The sequence below is a fragment of the Xyrauchen texanus genome, chromosome 46, assembly GCF_025860055.1.
Source record: "Xyrauchen texanus isolate HMW12.3.18 chromosome 46, RBS_HiC_50CHRs, whole genome shotgun sequence".
Taxonomy (NCBI): Eukaryota; Metazoa; Chordata; class Actinopteri; order Cypriniformes; family Catostomidae; genus Xyrauchen; species Xyrauchen texanus.
The window spans coordinates 22,035,693-22,061,816 of NC_068321.1; the positions used below are offsets into that span (position 1 = coordinate 22,035,693).

At 35.0% G+C, this 26,124-nt stretch overlaps 1 long non-coding RNA gene across 1 annotated transcript; it reads left to right on the top strand.

The window, feature by feature from the left end:
* Nucleotides 1-11,539: 11,539 nt before the first annotated feature.
* LOC127638518 (uncharacterized) lies at nt 11,540-24,524 on the top strand. The gene is made up of 3 exons (XR_007969869.1): nt 11,540-11,738; nt 13,598-13,880; nt 24,182-24,524. It is a non-coding gene; the product is annotated as an uncharacterized LOC127638518 (long non-coding RNA).
* Nucleotides 24,525-26,124: the final 1,600 nt, after the last annotated feature.

Sequence of the window (26,124 nt, forward strand, 5' to 3'; positions counted from 1 at the left end):
ATTGATACATGTTGACGTATTGCAAAGATAATAAGCAATCATATATTATATGTACATTCATTTTTACGTGCTTGAATTGAGTAAAAATACTTAATATTTTCAAGTTTACACTTAAACTTACTTATTCAGTGTGGAAAGTACTTAATCTTTTCTGCTATATTTACTTCTCCACAAAATCACTTTTTTTTTTTTTAGTGCATGCTTCTTTTTTTATTTGAATGTTTTTGACAATACCAGAGATTTTATTTACATATTTGTGAAGAGCAGAACATTGTTTGTGAATAAAATTAATACGCTTAAATGCTTCACGTTAGTTTTGTAGACATATATACATTGTGCATACATATACATTTCTGTACACTTTAATATTGTAATTTTATTAAAAAAAATTTAATTGATGAGTTTGACCAGATAGTGGAGGAAAAGCAGGCAACCAGTGTCCAGCACACATGGAATCTCTTTCAATACTATTTAAAAAGCATCTCATGAATTTGGTTGAGAGAATAACCAAATGTGGGGACTGATAGCTCACAATATTTAGTCCCAAAGCAGGCATAAGAAATGGCATTCCTGTCTGCAGCAGTGGACACAAGCATTTCATTTCCACTCTATGGGAAGTGTGTGACATACTTATGTAGATCTTAGCTCCCCGCTCAGCAAAGAACATAAGGAACAAACAAATGTTCCAATTAACTGCTTTCGGGTTCCTGCGGAGGAACCCCCCTTCTATTTGCACTCACACACCCCTTCTCCAAGTTCTCAGCATTCAGATCGCTTGCTCTCCATTCTCCCTTCCCTGCAGGCCTTTCGCGGCTAATGTATATTCATTTACTACTTAAAGGATGGACACAGCACCCTGTTAAAACTAAATCAAGCTCCATTCATGACATTATCCTTTTTGCCGTGCTCAAAGGGCCCCTGTCCGAGGGGGGGCCCTGACCCTGAAGACACAGAGAGCGGGGATAGATTGAAGGAGAGGTGGGGTAGACAGAGGGAGGGGGTGGATTTGATCCTATAGCCCTCTAAAAAAGACAGCACTGTCTGCCTCTGCGGTGATTAAGCCAACCAATGGCGGACACAGCTAGGATAACGGCGGGAATTCAGAGGAGGCATGCTGGAGATTAAAATGTGTCACACCCATTCAGGGAGACTGGGATGAAGGAATAAAGGAGCGTTATAGGAGGGAACGAAGGAATACAGGGAGACAAGTCTTTTCATGGCTGATTACTGATTGCATGTCTTTTGATTGATAGGCAGTGTCGAGCTGAAGGGTGGGAAAGTTGGAGAGGGTTTCTGGGTGGGGTTGATCTTAAGCTGTGAGCAATAAAGTTTAGGACATTGTGTGTGAGAAGAGAGGCTTTGCTGAGAATATGCACGCCTCTAATTAGCTGTGACCAGTCGTTAGGGTCCTCAAAGCAGGTTCAATATAAAAATGCATATTGTAATGTGGAATTAAATTGGAGTATTATATGCAGTTTCCCACATTTGAAAAAATGTCACACCAAGTGACATTAATATTTTATATAGCACAATCGTGCAAATCTCACGAAACCTGTCAAGAAAATGTCCTAGTCCAATTTTACTCCAAAATCAAAGAAACACTATAAAATTACATTTTGCACATGACAAATTAAACCTATTTTTAGGGTCATTTATTCTTTTTTTTTTCTTTATTCATTTTTATCTATGCACATTTTGCCCCCAGTTATCATTACTGCAATGCAAAAAAAAGTTTATTTTAACTTTGAAGTATTTAATTATCATGTTATATGTTGACTTTCATTTTGGCTGATTTAAATTTAAAACATCTTTGTACAACTGCATATTTTATACTTAGTAAAAAAAATGACTACATTTGGTTATGAAAATAATTTAAAACAAGGGCAATCGTAAAAGTAAAATCTATGAACGGTAATGGGGGGGTAGAGGGGAGGGGGATTAATAACTAAAATTATGGTAATATTTTTTTTCACAATGCAAAAAATACTGATGGTCCTAAATGTACACTGTAAAAAAAATCCTATTGTTTTTATAAAAAAAACAAATTTTTTTTTTTAAATGCCAGCTGTGGTTGCTAGAATAATTATGTAAAAAATACAGTAAAAATATAAACAATTTTACTTAACAACCTGCACATTTTACAGTTTAAAATTGTTGTAATTTACATGACCACACTGGCACTGTAAAAAATAAATAAAAAAATTCTGTTAAAATTACAGTAAAAAAAAAAATCATAAACTTGATATTAGCCTTCTGAAACTGTACAAATCTGCTTTTTACTTTGTATGGTATTTTTTAATCACCATATCTACAGAAGGGCACATGATGACATGAAGTTCATCATTAGTTGCTCTTCCAGGAGCAATGACCAATACACATGTAGAGACAGTGCTCAGTATCACTAAACACCATGAGGGTAACACATATGAGATTTAAATAAAGCAGTAAATATTAAACTACATCAAATATTAAACAGAACAACCTAAAGTACATAACTGATATTAAAAATAAGATTAAACATAACTAACATAAAATATAATGAAATGTAATGGGTCACGCAGGGAATTCTGGGAATGCCCGGTTACTTTTTTTTACTGTAATTTTAACAATAATTTACTGTAAAAAGTACTGTAAAGTACATGTACTCTCTTGTTAAACTAAATGCACATTTTTACCATTAATTATACAGGAAAATCTTCTTAATTTTTACAACATTTTATTGTAAAAACTACTGTATTTTCTTTTAAAATCTATAAAAAAAATGTTACTGTATATTTTACAGTTAATATTCGTTTATAAATTAACATTTTATTTCTGTAGCATTTTTACTGTAGGCTTTACATTTCTTTATGTAAAATATAATTTTGTTATATTGATTCGGGGTTAAATTTGGACATTTATGGACCAGGACTTTTTTTTGTTTTATGAGAATCACACAAAAACACTTTTCAAGCAAAACATTTATATAAAAAAAAAGACATTTATTAGGTTTTAAACCATAAAACAATAGATACACTGTTAAAAATTGAGACCAAACAAGCATTCGAACGTGTTCGGCTTATCAAATCTTAGTGGAACATGTAAAGCATGGACCATGTTTAATGTGATGAACTACACCTGTGGTTACTCTGCTGGGACACCAGTGTGAATTTTATAGCAACTGGGTTCATTCGTTCAATAAAAATGACCTTGGGACCAGTAATTGCAAAAATGATGAGTTTTGATAAAAGATGTAGCATCAAATTGTTTTTAGATGGCACTTCATTGTAATGCAATACAAATGTGTGGCTTAAATGTCCAAATACTTTGGATAATTGTAAATGTGGCCTTTATGTAAATACATAGAAATCTGTTTTTTTCATAGTTAAATATTTAGCTATTGTGATGGTGTAATAATTTTTTTTTTTTACCTTTAACACGAATCTTTATTATTTAGTTATAATGTTTCCCCATTGTTTTTCTTTTGGTGTCATGTGAAGTGTGTAGGAACCCAATAAGTCTTTCTGTGCTGTAACCTAATAAACCAGCTTGTAAATCCTTGCCGACATCCATAAACACATTTACGAAGGAGCCAAACTGATCTTATTCTGCCCTCAGTCTTGAATGAGCTGGTTTGTATTCTACAGTTTGCATTGAGGAGCCTGTTATTATTGCAGGATGTTGCTGTAAGTTTCAATCACGTAAAACTGCTGTAAAACCATTTACTGACCATTGTGCATGAGTCATATTAAGATGCAGCTCTTCAGGGTTGATTTTGGCCAAAGCATCTTATTAGGGAGTTTTAATGGAGTGTGGATCCCAGGTCTTTTGGTGGGGTATTAGGTGTGCATTATTATGTTGGCTTGATGACAAAACCTACTATTATTCTATAGACTATTACTCGTATCTTGCCGGAGATAGGAGGCAGGGGCGAGGAGCCTACCCCCGTGCAGGACGGGAGTCAACTGGTGGTGGTGGGGTGGTGGAGGTTGCTGTGTTAGCACGCTGAAACAGCAATGTGATAGATTGTGAGCAGACTTATAACGCAACTGCTTACATGTGATTGGCTGGGAATTACCCAGCTAATTGTGCGATGATGTACAGCTGCTAGTCTTCCCGCTAGAACTACGCTGCACTTGCATACATTTAATTAATTAATTGTTTTATGTATAAGCCTATATCTGCATTGTATCGCCCAATGGCCAGCCTGCTCTTTAGATATTGGTATTGGTAATTAAAAAAATTATTTCGGCTTACTAATTATTTCAATTAACATATAATTTAATACATTTAATTATTCATAGGTCTACATCAGCATTATATCGGCCAATGGCCATTGAAAAACCCATATCGGTCTACTAATTATTTACATTTAATACATTTTCATTGTTTTATGTATAGGTCTGCACTCACTGAGCACTTTATTAGGAACACATGTACAACTACTTATTCATGCAATTATCTAGTCAGCCAATCATGTGGCAGCAGTGCATAAAATCATGCAGATATTGGTCAGGAGCTTCAGTTAATGTTCACATCAACCATCAGAATGGGGAAAAATGTGATCTCAGTGATTTGGACCGGGGCATGATTGTTGGTGCCAGATGGGCTGGTTTGAGTATTTCTGTAACTGCTGATCTCCTGGGATTTTCACGCACAACAGTCTCTAGAATGTACTCAGAATGGTGCCAAAAACAAAAAACATCCAGTGAGCGACAGTTCTGCGGACAGAAACAACTTGTTCATGAGAGAGGTCAACGAAGAATGGCCAGACTGGATCGAGCCGACAGATAACTCAGATAACCACTCTGTACAATTGTAGCATCTCAGAATGCATAACATGTTGAACCTGGAGGCGGATGGGCTACAACAGAAGACCACATCAGGCACTTTATAAGGACCAACAGTGTTCCTAATAAAGTGTTATGTGAGTGTATATCAGCATTATATTGGCAAATGGCCCTGCCCTCTAGATATACCCGTTTTGGCATTGGCCATTGAAAAACTCATATTGTTCGATAATTTACAGTTTATAATTTAGCATTTCTGTCTTATTTCCCCACATTCCTATTTAGAGAGGATTAACCATTTGAACAACTGAATAGGCCTACTATACCTTTTATTAGGTATAGTATTTTTTATATATTTTTTGTTTTAAGTTTCTTAGAAACTTTCTTATTTGGCAGGAGTGTATAAAATATGCAAAGGCTTTCTGTTAGTTTCGTAAACCTGAGGTTTGAATACTTTATTTATTTGTTAAATGTCCTCCTCCAGTCCCTCTCGTGGTATTGCTGACACTCCTCTTCCAACCTGTCATAATTGGTGACCCACTGCCGGCTGTGCGCCTCGCACACTCCAGGTATCCGGTGACTCAAAAGGTCGGTAAGTGCCCCTGTCAGCGCACCACGGTGAGGAACAAGAGATTAGACCTAATCCAATCCACTCCGTGTGCCCACCTCCCCTTCTCCTTCTCGCCCAGAGGAGCAGTACTGGCTTTCAGGTCAGTGTTGGAATCCCCACCCTGAAAAGAAACTCTCGGCAACTCGCCAGAAAAAAACAAAACAAAAAAACCCGGCTGAACACGGTGACTACGGATGGTTGCCTTTTCAATGGCGCAATCTGTGGACAAAGCTCTTTTCACAGGAAAGGCCGAATAAATGAGGAGGATGCCACCGCAGATGTATTGAGACGTCTCTGTTAGCGTTTGATTGACGCGAGGCTGCACGCTCCGTTGAGTACACTGACTCGGTGGTTTTGTCCTCTCCAGACCAGAGGCACCTTATTAAGAGTGTTTCTTTGTCCGACCTGAGGATGGTGTGGATGACACACTACCCATTATGCTCAGCCATGCCCACATGAGACATCCATTTCAGGGTATCCATTTGTCGACAGTTTGGGCACTGCCTCAGTGGCACAACATTGTAATATATGTGGGAAATCTCCACCCCTCCTGAAATTATATATATATATATATAAATAAAAAATATATAATTAATTTGAGTGAATTATAGGATACAATGCAATTTAAGGAATTTTATTTAATTTAATTATTTATTTATGTATTTATTTTTGGTCATAAAGGCTCTCAAGATTGAAATAATAATAATAAAAATAATATTAAAATGTTTTTTTAAATTGATGGATTTACATTTTTTAAATTTTTTATTTTGATTAAAATAATAATAATAAAAAAAAAGGGGTGGCAAGGGGGGCTTTTAGATATACTGTAGTGGAAAAAGCTTTATGGGCAAAATATGTCAAATATGCAAATACATTTGAGACAGAAGGTTGCTTTTTTGAGTAACAAATAAAGATAATGTAAAATGCAACATTTCCATTTAATCTCCATTGTGATTGGATCAGTCAATGTGAGCCCACTTTGAATTTTGTTAATAACAAACCTGTTCACCCCACTTAATAAAAACAATGTGTTTTAATGGGGGCCACAGGATACTACACTTTCACTTATTGAATAGTTATTGACATTTTTAGTTATCAGTAATTGAATTTATCACCTTGATCAAAACTGAAAATGACAAAAGTATTTTGTCTCAAAATAAATATGATCATTTCAGGGAAACTCATTAGCCACATGTATTTCACACATATTAAATTACCTCAGAATCAACCTTAAAATACTACACAGTGACCTTATGGATCAGGAATATTTTGCAGTGTATGGTGACAAACAGGTATTGCGGAAAGTGCTGTAGTAGTTTTTGTTGCCATTTAGTGTTTTGGGAGAAAATAAAATCAAAGCCTTGATTTGGGGTGGGGGGTTACGTTGTACCAGCCAAATCTGCAATGGTTCATAAGAATATAGTCTGTTCGTAATGCATGCTTGTGTACACAGCATTGGGTATTGCATTAAACTGAGGAGTTTTGACAGAATAATTATTACTTGATTTTGTGTAATTCAAACTTTTCAAATTCAAACTCACTGCAAATGCAAATACTGAATTCACTGTGCACATTTAATGTGATTGAGTATCTATAGCCTTAAATATTTAGCACATTTGCAAGTTATAATAAAAGACTCTGTTGTCATTATTTAACAACAATTTCTAGTGGCATGGAATTTTAATATTTCCTAAATTTTTTCCCTAACCCTGAAAAAACTGAAATACTGAACATATTTGCTTGAATTTAATTGTTCTTTCCTCTGGAATCTACTTAGGGTCTTAAAACAGTCCAAAAAATATATATATATTTCAAACAGTACATTTGTTTTAAATAATTTTTATCACGTCTTTTCACCAGATCTATTGACACTGTCTAAACTTTAATCGAATATTGGAAAACAAAATAGTGAAACTGACTCCTCTATCAGAATTTATCCGTATACACCTGTTTGAAATAAAACCAGACAACAAATCATGAAAAGTAATGGAGAAATAAGACTTTCTTTAACACAAGCATGTTAGTTATTTTCCATTTACAAATCTTGTTTTTATTTTGTTTGTTTTTTTACATGCAATATTAAAACAAATATATGTAATTGTTTTTTTTAATAATGAACACATTTGAAATAGTGGGGAAAACCCCCAGCAACAAACATAAAATAAAGAGTAAAACACAAGTGCATCCATTAGAGAATCTTATTTTTTAACTTTTCACCATTTTACAACTTGATTTTTTCTCATATGTGTGACAGGTCAATTATTTCCCTGTGATCATCTATAAAATGTATGTTTGATAATCTATGATAAATATTGTAATATTATGGCTTATTGTCTTTACAATATCACTGTAGTTATTTTATATGAAATGCCATGAATACATTTTGCACATTTGCCATAGTGTGTCTGTATTTGTACGCATGCATTTGCTTTTCTGTTCCCAGTGTGTTTGTGTATGCAGATCACACTCATTCTGTCTGGCCCCCATGCCCCAGTCAGAGCCCTGAGGTGGGGCTGCCTCACACAGACTTTGGGATATATGGGTACCACATTGTCCCAAAAGTTTCTCCTCTCTCCACCCTACCCAGACGTGTTCTAGGACTGTCTGGATCGGTTTTCCCAGACAGCCAACTTCTCTGCAGGGGCTGAGAGATTCATGACCCCCTCTGCCATGACAGCTCCCCAGACAACAGGGGTCAGAGTTCAAGACCAGCTGTCACTTTACCCCACAGCACGGAGTCAATGTTGTATTATAGTCGCGATTAAGGGATGGAGGAATTCAGACGTGCATTCCTTGGGATACTTCATCAGAGAGGCACAATGTACAAATGTTATTTTCATTTATATTCAAGAAATAAGAGTGTGATTTAAAACTAAACGTAACATTTTTATGAAAAAAAAAAAAAAAAAATTTTTACAATAATCAATACAATGCTTCTATACATTTTTGGACATTTATTTGATGCATAAAAAATCTTGTTTGTGTGTTCTTTTAATAAGTTTCAAATCGACACATAATGTAAAAATTGGTAATGATGAATATTTGATATTAGCATAATAATATGACTTTAAAGAGCTCTGCAATGACAGAACATTTCCTCTCTGGTGGGACAGATGTCCCTAAGGTGAAGTTCAAGTCCAAAGTCCTTCAACTGCCTGACACAAACTTTTGTTCAGTGAAAGTGGAAACGTCTCAGAAAGTGGCATGTAAAATTAAAATTTACTGGGACACCTTTTTGTTTTGTTCATAACACACAAAAAATAAATAAACGCACTGTATAATATTAGATACGTGTATAAACTGGTTTGTGACTGCAAAGTTTTTGATCTAAACGCTTTTTTTTTTATTATTTAAATTTCATAAAGTTAATAAATGAATGTTCATTTATGTGCATTAATGTATGATACCATAGGGACAGACATTTGAGGAAAGAAAATGAAATTCTTTCAATTTCAATTTTCAATTCGATTTTTTTTAATGTCAGAGGACATTTGTTTGTGTGTGCATGCATTAAATAACCAGAGCTCATTGATAGTAGACATATCAAAACAACACTTATTTATTTGTCTAACTGATATTATGTAGAGACTGTTATGTATTTCCCTCCTGCATTTTTCTACTTCTATCTTCTGATTTTTCTTATGTTTTTCCTTTTTATTCTGTTCTTATCTAGTTGCTAGCAATACTATGTTTTTAGTCACAAAAAATGTGTTGTAGCATATATAACAAAAGTTTAAAGATATTTTCGATTCTTTTGAATATATTTTTCAAACGTCTTTTAATTTTGACTGTGGTTGCTATAATTTTTGAACATTTGTGTATATTCTTTCTGCACATTTCTTCTCGTTCAATATTGATCTAAATGAAAGGGAAAGAATTGTGCTGGAATCATTCTACATTTAATGAGATAAACTAAATAATAATCCATCCATCCATCTTCAACCGCTTATCCGAAGTCGGGTCGCGGGGAACTAAATAATAATAATTATTATTATTATGAATCGCTTAAATTACTTTAAAAAGAAAATTAACAAATGTAAAAATCGCTGATGACTTCGATAGTTCACACTTTATTTTACATCTTCTTTCGTTTTGATAATTATAAATATATTTTGATAGATCGTTCTGTATTCAGTACAGACAAACTTTACAATGAACACAATTAAAATAGAAAAACACCCCAATCGTTTTTTTCTTTCTTTCTTTCATAAATAAATAAATAAATACGTAAATAAATAAATAATTATAGCAGGACGTTTTATCTATAATAGCCTATATATTTTTAAATAAGCCCAATTGGCAGGTTTTTTTGTTTGTTTATTTTTTGGTTTCAAAATAACCTCAGTTGTGTGACAGAAGGTGCAGAAGAATCTGCTTAGAAATAACACCTTCAGCTGTGAAACTTCACAAATTGTGTAACCAATAGTTTCTCAGTAAAGCTCCACAACACGGCGCCGAGCCGAGGCTCTGATTGGTCACTTCGCAGCTGACGTCACTGCAGGAGAGAAAAAACCAGGCAGGAAGCTGAGGGCTGGTACCAAATCTGAGCGAGCAGCCGAAGAGAGTGCGCGTCAGCATCACGAGCGTCACCATAATCAATATAATCAATGGTTTGGAGAGTTTTACACCTGTTGAGTAGTATGTTTAATCCCCAGAAAGAGTAGAACGCAAGATAAAAAAAATTATGAATGAATTTGTAGGTTTGACGGGCGAATATAGGGAGCAAAGGAGACATTGTGGATTACAGACGTGCTGCATGTTGCAATACATCGGTACGTTTCGTATGTTCCGTGTGCAGTGCACGAGGATGCTGACGGTGATCCACGTTGCCCCACGAGGTAGGCTATACACTCTTACACAACTATAGGTACATTCATTTTGACAAAGAGAAAATCAAGAGACAAAAAGAGGTGGATTTATTATTTACTCTATGGGACATATTTAAGACATGTTTTTACATGCATTAAATTAAATTGTATCATAATCCAAAATATATTAAAGTTATAGGACAATGACCTTTGTAAATATGCCTTAAAATATATTAAGGTAAAATTCAATAAAAAAAAGGGCAGATATCCAATGGGTGTCGTTCATCCATGACCGTTTGGCCAATGTGATGTAACCCTCCTCTGTCTTATGCTCTTGAACATGAAAGTTGACTAATAGGCATTCGTGCATATTTATAATAATCATCATATTTTTGCCTATAGATTATATAGAACAAAATAGTGCTCAGAATTTATAGTCACATCTAAAACCATATTATTAATTTAATAATAATTAGAGTAAAGTTTGCACAGAGTCTTCTGTTTATTACAATATAATTTCACTCTAAAACATAAGTGCCTTGGTGGTGTGTTAAATGATCAATTACATTATTCTACGAAAAACCATAGCATTTGATAATGGTGAGCTGGAGTAGAAGGGGTGTGTGAGTTTAAGCCTTTTGTCATTAGGCTTCGTTGACTATATGTACACCACCAGATTATTTTTAAGACAAGTCTTGTTGTGTCGTAGGCCTATGTATTGTATTTTACACTGACCAACAGACGAACTTTATTTCGTTAGCCAGTTAGGATAGCTAATTATTATTTTTTTAATTAAAACTATCTATTTTATTTGCGAATTATGAGAATTTGAGAATTAAAATAATTTAAAATAATTTTGTTCGTTATTTATACACATAATAATAATAATAATAATACATTATTATTATTATTATTATTATTAAATATTTTTTTGAAGTTAATCGTAAAAGTAGGCTAATTTTGTAGATTTGGATTTTGTGAAATACACTCTGTAAAATATCTATCCATCGGTCCTAATTCACAGCAGTTTGTTGTAGCGCAGGCCTATGTGTTCGTAAATTAATAAATAAATAAAACATACTAAATGCATGTAATTAATAAATAAATAGCCTAACAGCACTACTTAGCAAAAAGGTCATATGAAATATAAATAAATAAATAAATAATTATTTTAGTATTTTTATCGTTGGCTATTTGAACTGACCTGTAAATTCACCTGCACGTGCTCGCCTGTTTTCTCTTTCTTTTGCAGCATTATTTTCTCCTCTTGCCTTAATTATGTTTCCGTTGATTGTCGATTAGGCCTACTCATTTTTCCAATTGTTTGTGATTTATTCATAGATGTATGACGGCTATCATAACATCAAGACCACAAAAGTACCATCACTGGGGCATAATTGCGCTTTTATGAGGGTTGGTTTCTCTCTTTGGTTATCTAGCTGTATGAGTTATAACACATTTCATAAAGCTAGATAACCGAAAATAGAAATAATTCTCAAAATCTTCTGAAACTGCCACTCAAGTCTGAAAGATGACAGAGCTTAATCTCAGGTAAATTCATTCATTCATTTTTAAAAATTGTATTGCAAAAATTAATTGTCACATTAAAATGAAAGGTTGTGATTTGTGTCTGAATGCACGAAACATGCTCATGTTGCCATTAGTAACTAGCCAACATCCTGCTGTAGTCTGAATGCAGAACAACATTATTATGATTTTCTTTTAGCATAATTTAATTAGAGAATATCTTTCTTTTCTCATGATAAAATCAGACTAATACAATTAGTTGCAAAATTGTGCAGTGCTTTAAAAACGTGTTATAGCATGCTTTCCCATTTCTGATCCAAAAGAGCCCCATTTCTGTGATCATATCATCTCAGGTTAAGGAGATTACATTTTAGCTGGTGAGATACTCTCCAGTTCTGCAAACAAAAGAGGTACTTAAGGGCTTTTTGTTGGGGTCTGTTGCCCAAAGGGAGGCCTTAGGGTTGTCCTGTAGTCCTATTTAGACTCTTTGTGTTGGATTTCCCTGAGTGAAAGACAGAAACAATGCTAGCAGTACAAACACTTATTAATTGTCTGTATACAGGGAGAGTAGCCTATCATTACATGAAACCGGTTCCCTAAACAAGGCTGCATTTACGCTTGTGAAAGCACTTGTGGTAGAATAGAAACCTATTGCAGTAGGTAATGAAACTCTAAAGCATTTTATTGAACCTAACTAATTAGCCACAATAAAATGCTTTAAAGACATTGCTGCAGTTTTTCCTGAATTGCACTGGAAGGTTTAGCTGTAAAATTCACCGTTTGGTCAGAATTGATGGTATATGTGTGCTTCTAGATGTTCATCTTGCTTATGGAAAATACATCTAAAAAATATACATTAAAAAATAAAAATCAGCTTGTCTTGAATGAACTAATTCAACCCTATCAGATTAAAGGAATATTATGGGTCCAATATAAATTAAGCTCAATCGACAGCATTTGTGGCATAATATTGATAACCACAAAACATTATTTCGACTCTTCCCTCTGTTTTCTTAAAAAAAAAGCAAAAATCAGGGTTCCAGTTATAATGGTAGTGAATGGGGACAATCCGCAAAAGATAAAATACTCACTCTTTTAAGTATAGCCACATGACTTAAACAGTATGTGTGTTAACATGATTTTAATGTGATAAAATCACTTACTAACCTTTTATGTGGAAAGTCAATTTTACAACTTCGTAACCATAACGATGTGATGTCAACAAACCGTAAAACCCTGAAATGAATGTAAAAATTACAATTTAAACAACTTTACAGCTCAAACTATACACGAGTTTTAAACGAAGAATTAATTTAAATGCTTTTATAAAATGATAAGCTTCACATTTCTGCCTTTTAACTCCTTCAAAAGTTGGCCCCATTCACTTCCATTGTAAGTGCCTCACTGTAACCTCAATTTTAAGAAACGAAGGGAGAAGTCCACATTTTTTGGTAACCACAAATGCTGTTGAGCTTAACTTGTATTGAACCTAGAATATTCCTTTATTTGAAAAGTGAACAGGCAGCTGATTTACTTTAATATCACACTATAGTCATGCCAGATTTGGTCTTGATTCAGTCTAACAGTAAATGAAGAACATTTCTTAGTATAAATGTATTGTCATATGAATTTGTACTGCAACAAATTATTTTAAATGTATGCATGTGCTTGAAATAAGATGTTCATATCCAAAACAACACAATAATTCTTTACTTTTACACATGACTGAACTGAAGACTGTTTTGTTCTGAGCTAGCGTGAAACAAACCAAGAGCTGGTTGCCATGGCATCAGCTTGGCAATAATACCAATAAAGAGTCGTTTTTTTAAAATGCTTCTTTTTCATGTTCTTTCAACCTTCTTTCCCTCTCTCTTTTCTTATAGTGTGCTTATTTCCACCCACAATATGGCAGTGAAGTAACAGCAAGGGCACAGCCATCCGAGAGAGTGTGAGAGAGAGACTTGGAGGAACATGGCAGCTTCCATTTGCTACATCTTTCCTTCTCCACCTATGCCATCTGTGCCCCTGTGGGGTGCTGTAGAGAATCCATGCCAGTGCCAGCGGCGACAAAACCCTTGAGTCCCGGCGCCAAGATAGACGACATAGGGAGGCCATCTTGACGGAGACCTTAAACGAGAAGCTAAGATGGCTGGGCTGGCACATGAGGTGAGTTGCATCATGTCTTTTTTTTATTTGAGTGTGTACAGCATGCGAGTGTGTTTACAGGGATATTATGGCTCCCTTAATTTGCCCCCCTTGCTTCTAGCCTATCTGATCTTAGCACACTAATTAGCGAGAGGGTTTTTGCAGGGCTTGGTGAGGAAAGTGGGGGGATGGGGGGCAAAGAAAATAAATGAACTGGCAATGACTGTAGCGGCGATTGCCATCTTCCTTTGTTAAGGCTGAACTGTGCCTAACATATTAACAGAGATATCACTGTCTTCGTTAAGAGATAAATTCAGTTTTTATTTGCCAAAAAATAGAGACTGACTCTAAAAGAACTGATAAACTGGGTCCGTCGCACAAATTTAGTCTCTTTGTGCCCCACAGGATACAGCAGCAGCACAATATTATATGCGTAATATAGGGTAAAAGGTTTGTTTATTCATGTAGTAAAATGATTAAACTAATATAATTAGGTCTTTTTATAACTTAATGAGATAGTCCAACCAAAAATGAAAATCTGTCATTTACTCACCCTCATGTTGCTCCAAACCTACATATCTTTCTTTCTTCTGTGGAACACAAAGGAGATGTTAGGCAGAATGTTAGCCTCAGTCACCATTTGCTTTCACCGTATGGAAAAAAAGATGTAATGAAAGTAAATGCTGACACTCAGTTCCTAATATTGCAGCATCTCCTCATGTTCCTTATAAGGAAGAAAGTCCTACGGGTTTGGAACAACATGAGGGTGAGTACATGATGTTGGAATTTTGATTTTTGGATGAACTATCCCTTTCATTTGTTTTTTTTTTAGTGCTAGCTAAACAGTTTTAACAGTGAAATCATAATTTAATATTAAATATAGATGATGTAATGGATTTTAATGTTTAGATTACCTACAAGAGAACTTTAAAAAATTATGTGCTCATCTCTTCTTGTTTGTCTCCTCACTATTCCCCTCAAACAGTAAATTGTGCTTCTATACCAGGCTTATTTACAATTCAAATCTTTAACTTAAAGCAAATTGTTTGTAGCTGAAGACCGATAATGAGGGAGGAAATCAAAAGGGAGAAAATAACGAAACTAGGGCTGCTAATGAGAGGCGCTAAGCTAAGATCCTCTTGACACAGATGCAGTGAATGGGAGTGAGGGCTCATGGCGTGTTTAAAGAGACAGGCAGCATCTCTTCTCATGGGGATTCTGTCTGCAATGAATCATGTTGCTTTCATCAGAATTTACTGTACCTCTTTTCATGCATTCAAAAGTTTAGAATTCATAATCAGATATATTTGGGCTAAGGTATTAAAAAATTTATAAGTGCTTAAAATAATGAGTGCATGCACAAATTAACGAATGAATAAATTAATGCATGAATTAATGTCAATAATGTTTTGATATCTTTTAAAAAACAAAGTCAATATGCACTTGGATAATCCAACATGACAACTCGTAATAATTCGTGCAAGATGGTGAAATCTTGAGATATCATAAAACTTGGCTCTTAAGAAACGTCACATTATTTGCAGAGACCAAGTTTACAAGGAGAATAGACATTTCAGCTAGCCTCCTATCCAACACTATATTAATAATAAGGTTTCATTTGCTAACATTAGGTAACAACATTATTTAGCATGAACTAACAACAAACATTACGTTTACAGCATTTATTAATGTTAGTTAATGTTAATTTACACATATACATTCTTAAAATCAAAAGTTGTATGTGTTAACATTAGTTATGCATTATGACTAACATGAGCTAACAAGGAACAATAGTATTTTTATCAACTAACATGTTTATCAATACACGCTGTAAACAATATATTGTTTATGGTTAGTTCATGATACCTAATGATAACTAATGTTAATGAATGGAGCCTTACTGCATAGTGTTGTTGTTTTCCTATAAAAATCATGGTTTAAGTTTAGGTTTGTTTTAGGGGTTAAACATAGGAAAAATATGAACAACATTGTCCATTGTTTTTTTTTTTTTTCTCCTATAGGAATAAAATGGTAAGTTTCTGTATGTGGCAACTTGTATAATTTCACCATCTTATATAGTTGTGTAATGTGTTTTGTTTTTATTTATAAATTTTTTCCATGGAAAATTATGCAAAAAATGTTCCTACTCCCTTAAAGATATTTCTGAAATAAGTGTCCTGAGATATCTCACCGGTCTCTGTGACGGCTCTAGACTCTGTAAACTGCAAACACATTTTTTTCCATGGACCGAGGACATTGGTGATTTTCAACTGTCAATCATTTTGCTCATTCTCATTTGAAGAAGATCATTGAGACTATGATTCATAATGTTTGTCAGTTGAGGGCACTATTGTGACAGCTACAGGAACTAAATTATCTTTGGAGGGCAGATTTTGGAATTATATGAAAATGAGGGGGCGTGGCTAATTCAACGGCTCAGTCATGTGAATGGCTCGAACTAAAACGCTTACAACACCTTTAAATAATTTCAGTAAGTTGACATGTCCTTTTCTCAATATAAAACTATTGTAAACAGATTTTGCTAAATCTTTTCTAATTATTTAGCTAGAGGGGAACTGGCCCCCACAGTGAGCCTGGTTTCCCCCAATGTTATTTTTCTCCATTAACCAACATCTTGTGGAGTTTTGTGTTCCTTGTCACCTTCAGCTTGCTCACTGGTGTTATAAATATAATTATGTATTTTCTATACACAATTTGCAATCATATTTAATCAAACTACACAATGATCACTAAGACTTTATAAATCTAAAAATTAAAGATTCTGTTAATGCATGATTTCCTGTAAAGATGCTTTGAAACTTTCTGTTGTGAAAAGCGCTATACAAATAAAAATGGCGACTTGACTCATTTTACTGTACATCCAGATTTTATGACATTATATTTATTGAGAGACTACAAACACCATTTGTTTTTATATCATTGTGGGGACTCTCCATAGACTTCCATGCATTTTATGGATTTTATACAGCTCTAACGATAATGTATCCCCCAAACCTAACCCTCGCAGAAACGTTTTTACATTTACACAAGACATTTCCCTCTCGGGGACTGCTGGCTGGGCCCCACATTGTAGATGATCTCCTGTAGGTTTACCATCCTTGTGGGGACATTTGGTTCCCACAATGTTGTATAAACACACACACACACACACACACACACACACACACACACACACACACACACACACACACACACCTATTTAAGGCTATTAAAGGTAATAAATATGGTCAAAAACTTTAAAGTAATCATGATCAGCCACCGCAGTGAAAATATACACTTTCCCTTATAAATTTGAACCTAAAATCTTCATGTTGATAATAAAAAAAGCTCATGGACATGTTATGCCTCAACAATTGTTATGCCCCCCATTATAAGTAATTGTTAAAGTCACAGTATCTTGATGTATGACTTTCTCACAGACACTATGCAATTTTCCAAACAGCATGGCTCACACCCCCCTCTCTCACACCCTGGCAAAAACGGCAAGGCGAGCCCCTGGCGATCTGGCCCGAGGTTTTATGAAACGCAGATAGAGAGGGCGAGGTTGGTATGAGGGCTGCTGTGGGGCCAGGGACCTGCAGCTGCAGCATGCGTGCCTTTAATGAACAGAACGTGGTGTCGGCCATTAATATTCTGCCCAGCTCGAGACTGGTCCCTCTCTCTCAATGGAGGCCTCCTCTTCTGTATAAAGAGCTCCTGCTTTCCCACCATTGTCAGAGGTGCTGCAGTATTACTAGAGAGGGGGTAGGGTGGGAAACACCGATGCAGACCAGACACCACCAGATGCCAAAGACATGAGACGGTTATGCAGATTGCAGAGCCTTTGTTTGCTAGAGTGTGTGTTTATGTATACAGGGGTGTGTATGTTTTTAGACGGAGGCTGTAAGCCACCTGATCATCTTAATTAATATGTGTCTGGGTGAGATGCAGATGCAAACGTGCAAAGTGTGTGATATAACAAAGTGTGATGTCATCTATATGTAGAGCACAGAATGTACACTCTGCGTTGAAGGTTGTTTTGGTGTACTGCAGTTTTAAGTTTTTATCAAAAGATTGTAGTTTAAAAGGCGCCCTTCACCATGTCACATTAAATTTAAAAATGTTAAATAACATTTTAAATAAAAACCAAACTTTTTTGGTAACACTTTACAATAAAGTTGCCACCATTAACTTCAGCTTACTACATTAATTAACATGAACCAATAATAAGTATTTTTATTTATTAATCTTGGTTAATGTTAATTCCAACATTTTCTTAATGTTAAGATTAGTAAATGCATTAACTGATATTTAAACAAACTATGGACAATTGTGAATGTACTGAATAAATTAACATTGACCAAGATTAATAAATGCTGTAAAAATATTGTTCATTGTAAGTACATTATACCTAATGTTTTTACTAATGTTAACAAATAGAACTTTATAGTAAAAGTGTTACCCTTTTTTCATAATTTTTTTTTTTTTAAGACAGCAGCCTTACATACGATAAAGTGTAAAAGTACTTGGGGCACTCTTAAAATGCATGAATATCTTTGTATAATAGCACAAAATATCAAACTAAGTGGCACTTATTTTATATAAATATTGCACATATTCTAGGGATGCACCGATACCACTTGTTCTCCTCCGAAATCGGAAATCTCAGTGTCTCCCGATCCAAAACCAGTTTTGATTTTTGCATAATCAGTTTAGAATATCTTTACATTATTGTGTGGAACTAATTGGGTGCGCTCTTTAATATGTAAACAAACACAAACCTCTAACTACATATTATTTCAATATAAATGTATAGCTTATTAAGAAAAACTCTTTTAATTCAAATCTGTTTTTTGTTAATTTAATTGTAAGATATCAGCTCATTTTTCATTCACAGTTATTTTTGGAACCCATTCAACTTAAATATTATAATTTGTAAACAAATAATAATATATTATAATATATAGTAAAATATCTCAATCGTGCACCTTTAACTTTTAAACCCTCACGCTTTTATGTTGACATTCTGAACTCTCTAGGAAGTCCTGTATATGTCTGTTTTGTAGGCAAGTTCACAGTAGTTTAATTCGCTTCTTAATCAAATTCTGGTAAAATGCACCTCCGGTGGAGCTGGAGCTGCGCATGTATTTTATATATTTACATATTAAACAGCCTTTTGTGATGAACAGAGCTATCACACGTCTTCAAGTGGCTTTTAATAAAATACACGAGTCATATGAACTACTTTTAATTGTGTTTTAATGTTTCTTTTATGTAATTTTTTGAGTTACAGTAACGAACACACAGTATCTGATTTGGATCAGGCTCGTCTGACCGATACCCGATTCGTCTAAAAGCTTTAGTATCGGAGCCGATACCGATCCAGGTTCCAAAACCTTTCACTTTAATGCAAGGAAAATATATATTGTTATTGTCCAAAAGTGTCTAAATGCTTGCCTGTATACTAAAGTATATCTTTAGTAGGTACCAAACAATACAAGCAAGGAGCGAACAGCTGAACTAATTAGAACTCCGTACCCGATCAACTGAAAACACAATGCAAATGTAACTGCTGATTAATAATTGAGAAATGCCCATATATACAATGTTTTTCAGATACAGTAAAGAACGACACTGTTTATGGATGAAATTAATAGAGCTCTAGATAACGTACATGGATTGCATGGGCTGAAGATTTGCATCAACACCATGATGAAGGTCATATGACATCAAAGGTGGGCACCTCATGCACTGTGAGCTCAGCAGAGTAAAGAAACCATCAAACAACAACCCCACCTCAGTTTCACCTCATCAAAGAGAGGGTAAAGAGATTGTGAGAGAGAAAGAGAGAGATAAAAAAGTAAAAGAACTGACAGAGTAAAGCCAGCTACCACCAATAACAGTATTACTACTGCATTACAGTGATAAAGATTCAAATATTATAAATGAAAGGAAGAAAAAGAGGTAAGCTTAAAAGCGTGGCATAAAAGGGTGTTTAATGGCGCATGGTGAGATGGACAGATTCAGAGGATGGAAGGAAGGATGGGGTGGACACATGACGAGGAGTCATGTTTTAGATTCATGTTCCTGCTCGTAGCTACGGTAAACCGCAGGGCCGCAGTAGCTTCTGAGTGGTAAAGACTCGCTGTATGCCCATCAAGAAGGGCATCAGAAAATAGATGCGCAGACTTGTGATGGAATTTTAGACAGACCAGAGGGAGATGGGCGCAAGACATCTGTGATACAGGAGATTAAAACACAGAAATGTATTTGTTTTTTAAACATTATTTGCTAATCACTGAATAAGAATATTCCAGTTAGATATAATATTTGTAAAATGCCAATTTGTAAAGACAAACGAGTAACATGTGCACTTACAACGGAAGTCTATGGGGGCATCTGATATTCGCATGCCCCATAGACTTCTATTAAAGGAATGTTCTGGGTTCAGTACAAGTTAAGCTCAATCGACAGCATCTGTAGCATAATGCTGATCACCAAAGAATATTAATTCAGGCCATTCCCTCATTTATTTAAAAAAAAAAATGTTTTTATCACAGTATGGCACTTGCAATGGAAGTTAATGGGCCAATCCATAAACATTAAAATAAACACTGTTTCAAAAGTATAGCCATAAGACGTAAACATAATGGTTTTAGTGTGATAAAATCCTTTGATGTTAATCAATCATAGGGCAAAAGTATGAACGTTTGAAGAGTGAAGATGATAAAACAGATTGCAAATCAAAGATTTTGATATTTTGTTCAAACTTTTGAAAATGAAGTGAAACATGCATTGCCACCAAAAACAAAACTTCTTAGAGAACTAATATAAATTCAAAGATATTTATTCCTGTATACCTAAGCGGCTGTGTAGCTCAGAGAGTAGTGAGTGACTCCAGCCAGCCAAACAAATTGGCCTGATTGATAGGGAGGGTAGAGTCACATGGGGTAACCTCCTTGTGGTCGTGTTTAGTGGTTCTTGCTGTCGATGTGCATGTGGTAAGTTGTGCGGAGAGTAGCATGAATGAGCCTCCACATATGGAGTCTCTGCGGTGTCATGCACAACGAGCAAAGTGATAAGATTCGTGGATTGACTGTTTCAGAAGCGGAGACAACTGAGACTTGTCCTCCAACACCCGGATTGAGGTGAGCAACTGCGCTACCTCAAGGACCTACTAAGTAGTGGGAATTAGTTTCTGAGACAGTCAATCTGTGCATCTTATCATTGTTGTGCATGACACTGTGGAGACTAAACATGTGGAGGCTCATCCTCGGATGTATGTGGGTTAGTTTATGATAAAATCGCTGGAAATGTGTGTTAGTGTGCAAGTCTAGAAATTACATTTCCAGAGTGTTGGAAAAGATGTTTATAGTTTATTTATTAGGCTGCTCATTAGCTGATGCAAACCATCTGTAACCTTTGAAGTTCACAAGTTTAATTGAGCCTCTGGTAAAAAGCAGGAAAAGCCTGATGAAGAGAAAGAGACTGACATTTATGCATTTGGTAGCTGTATTTAACTAAAGCAACTTATTGTACATTCAAGATATACATTTTCTCAGTATAGTGTTTTCCCTGGCTGGGAACAAACCCACTACCTTTGCAATACTCTACTAGTTGAGCTACATGAGTAGCTGCACTATTTGTGGATGATGACTAACTGAAGTGTTTCTTAAGTTATGTTAGCTAATCTAGGACTGAGCTTCTAATTTGGTCACTTCTATAGGGTGAATGATTTTACGAGAGGTGAAATAATGCTAATTTCCTCAACAAAGACTTTCAAAAAATCTATTTAGTACTGCATACTTTGGCAAATGATGACTTTAGGACACAAAAAATGAAAAGTGTTTTAGTCCAAATGGTTTGGAAAACAATTACATTAGGAAATTAAAATAAAAGAAAATGGGCTAGGGTGTATATTGTCACGCCCACACAAATCCATTTTCGTTTAAAAATGCATTAATTTAAGTATGTTTATGCCTCTCATCCACACTAGAATGACATTTTCCTCCACCAAAAATGGAGTGCTTCAAAAATGCTCTCCATTTCCACATACGTTGGAAAACAATTATGTTATAAAACTAAAAGTGGAGTTTTCAAACATAAACTGACTAGTGTGGATATGGTCACATCAACACTAATCCATTTAAGTTTGAAAATGCATAAATTGTGCTACGTTTACGCCTCTCATCCACACTAGAATGGCGTTTTCCTCCACCAAAATGGAAAGTTTAGAAAACACTTGGGAGGGTAGAGTAACCACGAGCAACCTCCTCGTGGTTGCTATAATGTGGTTCTCGGTGGGGTGCGTGGTGAGTTGTGCGTGGACGCCGCGGGGAATAGCGTGAAGCCTCCACATGCGCTATGGCTCTGCAGTAACGCACTCAACAAGCCACATAAGGTGCGTGGATTGGCAGTCTCAGATGTGGAGGCAACTGAGATTCATCCTCTGCGACCCAGATTGAGGCGAGTCACTACCCCACCACGAGGACTTGGAGTGCATTGGGAATTGGGCATTCCATACTAATTCATTTTGATTTGAAAACTACATATATTTTGCTACGTTTATGTCTCTCATTCACATTGGCAGGGTGTTTTCCTCCAACAAAAATTTAACTTTGGAAATTATGATGTTATGAAACTGAAAACTGAGTTTTCAAAGGAAAACAGACTTGTGTGGATATGGCCACAACCACACTAATGCATTTTCATTGGACAATGCATTAATTCTGCTACGTTTACACCTCTTATCCACACAAGAATGGTGTTTTTCTCCCTTGAAAATTGAACGTTTTGAAAACTATGTCATTAAGATACTGAAAAACAGAGTCTTCCAGCGAAAACGAGGAGCGGATTTGGCCTACGTCAAGTTCAAGTTTACCGCAACACAGATGTCTAGACTGGTCCCGTTCAATACCTTCTCTTTATTTCCCTCTTTCTTTGCATTTCGGAGGGCTGTTAGCCCTTTGACCTGGGTATAAGTTACTATGGAAGGAAGGCATGAGGGCTTTGTAATGTGGCCATGAAAAGGCTGTGCTGTCAGGGTTGTCTCGTGACATGCCCCCCTACCGCCTCTTCCCGCAGATGGGCACGGTCCCGGAGCCTGGGAATCTTCGAGCGCTGGGTTCATCAGACATCTCAAACCTAGTACACCCCCTACCAAGACTTGTGCCCACCCACCCCATCACTCTAGTCTAGTCGTATCACCCTCACCCCACCATCTGCAGACTTGTGATCATGATTACCAAATTCAAATCTAGTCATGGCTCTCTCAAATTTCATCTGATAACCGAAAGCAAAAGACATTTGAAAAATACCAAAAATAAATGATGAAATCCTGGTAAAAAGTTTCCATGTCAGTTTTAATGTGACCGTATAACAATGAAAAAATATAAGTTGAAATTTTACAGTAATGAAAATCAACCCATGGGACATGAAATGCCCCGAAGTTGAAGTAACACCCTTGCAGCCTATAATTCACATTATTGGCTTGGTTTGAGAACGTGGTGCAAAGATTTGACTGTAATTGTGTCCTCAAGTTGTAATGCATGTGGGTTAACAGCTACTGTAAGTTAATGCACTTTCAAAATGCTTAATAAGTATAAATGGGAATGTGTATATGAATCTCTGCCAAGTAAGATCCGTTGGTAAGACCGCTTTCAGTTGTCCATTTTATAATTGGTTGCCAATGCTTTGGCTCTGAAGGTGTGTTTGAGTAAGATGAGAATTACTATGTCTAAGAATGTGTGTGTTTGTGTGGTTGTTGGGCAGAAGGAGGGTATAATAAAAGGAGTAATTTGCATAAGCTGCATGGAGCCCAAAGAGGGTGTTGAGAGGAAAACAACAAAAAAGAAAAAAGGACAAATCCTACGTTGTGCGAACAAAAGAGAAAGAGAGAGCTTGCATCGGAAAGAGTGTGGAAATGAACAGAGAAAGACATGAAGCTTATCCACTGTGGTCATGAAAGGAACTAGAAACCTCCATGCATAATATTTGAAAACTGTGACAGAGCTGTAACACTGTTTACAAAGGCCCATTGAAAGAGACTGAAAGAGATTGATTACGGATCATTTATCGAGCTTTTGATGTGTACACATGGAAATATTAAAATTTGATCATCATCACTCTACTGCCACTGTAAATCTCTGTGTGAGGCTGTAATGGATTGTGTTTTGAGCGGCAGGTACAAGAAGACCTTTTACTTTGATAATTTGCCTAATTCACCCATAATGCCCGCACAATTAAAAAGTCCCCCTTCGGGGGTGTAAGTCTTTCAGAATCTAAAATAATGCACCTTGTTGTAAATTGCTGGTCTTTTCTAGTCTTTTACAGACTGGGCTGTGGACTTGACTCGGATACACACACTTGGCTCATGGGAAGAAATGAAGGAAAATCGACTGTAATTACGCAGCCTGAGAGAACAATGGGAGAGCACCAAGCAGAAAGTTTAAGAGGCATAAAATCATGATGATGATGATGATGGCTGTGTGTGTAAGGAAAAAAAAAAGAGCAAGAGTATTTTGTATTGTTTATTTTTTAATTATAGTCTTTATTATTACAAATTAAAAATGTGTATTGATTGAGCCATTTGAATATTTCCATTACAACCATGTTTACAGAAGATGCCCATTTGTTATATATATATATATATATATATATATATATATATATATATATATATATATATATATATATATATTATACTGATTACATGTGATTTATTTATACAGATAAGCAAAACCTGTGCAGTAAATGTTAATTGTTCCTTCAGTGTTTTCTTATATTTTCAGTCTTTTATAATTTTTGCTGTCACTATTTTAGAAAAATACAAATTGAATGTATTTTTTTTTTTTCATTTTTATATGTATATATTTTATAATTAATTTGACATTGTTAAATAACAAATAGACACCTATTTTTTATTCACAAATAAAAATATTTCAACATGGTATTTTATTGTGTTGTTTATTCCATTATTACACTGCTCTAATCATTCTCAATTAAATAAACCAAAATGCATTTTAAGCTTTGTAAATATAGACGAAGACCAAAATACACTATATTGTTCTGTCACACCTGGCAAATGTGTGAAGACCCAAAAGTGAATTGGCTGTTTGTTAATTTAGGCTACATAATTATTATTTTTTTTTTATGTAATCTACAGTCTTAGACCACTGATCAGCACCTTGGACAGCAGATCTCAAGTCAAGTCAAGTGTTTTTTATTGTCGTTTCAACCATATACAGTTAGTACAGTACACAGCAAAACGAGACAACGTTCCTCCAGGACCATGGTGCTACATAAAAACAACATAGGACAAACACAGAACCACATGGGACTATACAACTAAATAAAATACCTATATAAGATACCTATATATATACCTCTATAAAGTGCACGTGCAAAAGGTACAGGACAATACTATGAAAAACCCTTAAAATGCCTGTTTTTTTTTTAATTATCAATGGCAAAGTTTTAGAAAATATATTTGTTTTATATTTAACATAAAAATGAAAATAATTTTAACAGTTGCTCTTAACCTTAAAAAGAAATATATATATATATATATATATATATATATATATATATATATATATATATATATATATATATAAAAAAAAGACTAGCAGGGGTAGGCGTTAATAACATTAATAAAAGTTTGTATTGGTGAAATTCTGTCATTTTGGTTTATTAAGATTGGTTATCTACTTTTCAAAACTATATATTTATTGTAATCGTTTTTAAAAAATGCCACAAAGTGTATTTTCTGGCATGAGATGGCATGAGATTGAGTAAATGATGAAAGAATTTTTGGGTGAACTATCCCTTTAAATGTGTTTTATTTGTCATAAATGTATGCTATTTAATAATTAGATGATATGTTGTCCAAAACAATGGTTCCTTCTACATTTTACATTATGATTTTGAGCTTCATAATTGTTTTACTATTTACAGTTTGCTGAAAAGTCTGTAATTGCTGGTTCATGGACAAGACTATGAGCAAATAGAGGGTGTTTCCCAAATGTCAGTATTGCGCCCTTGAAGGGGACACCACTCGAAAGTTCATTCCAAACTAAATTAAGAGCACTTTTACAAGACTATTACCATAGTGTAGGGTACAATCATACAATACTTTCATGCTCCCTTTAGAGTGGCCACATCAACAGATCTGTCCTTCGAAGGGAGTATGGCATAGGGATGATCACTATCAATTGAAATTCGCCCAGAATCTGAATTTCAAAAATAAAGCTACAGTGAGAAATAA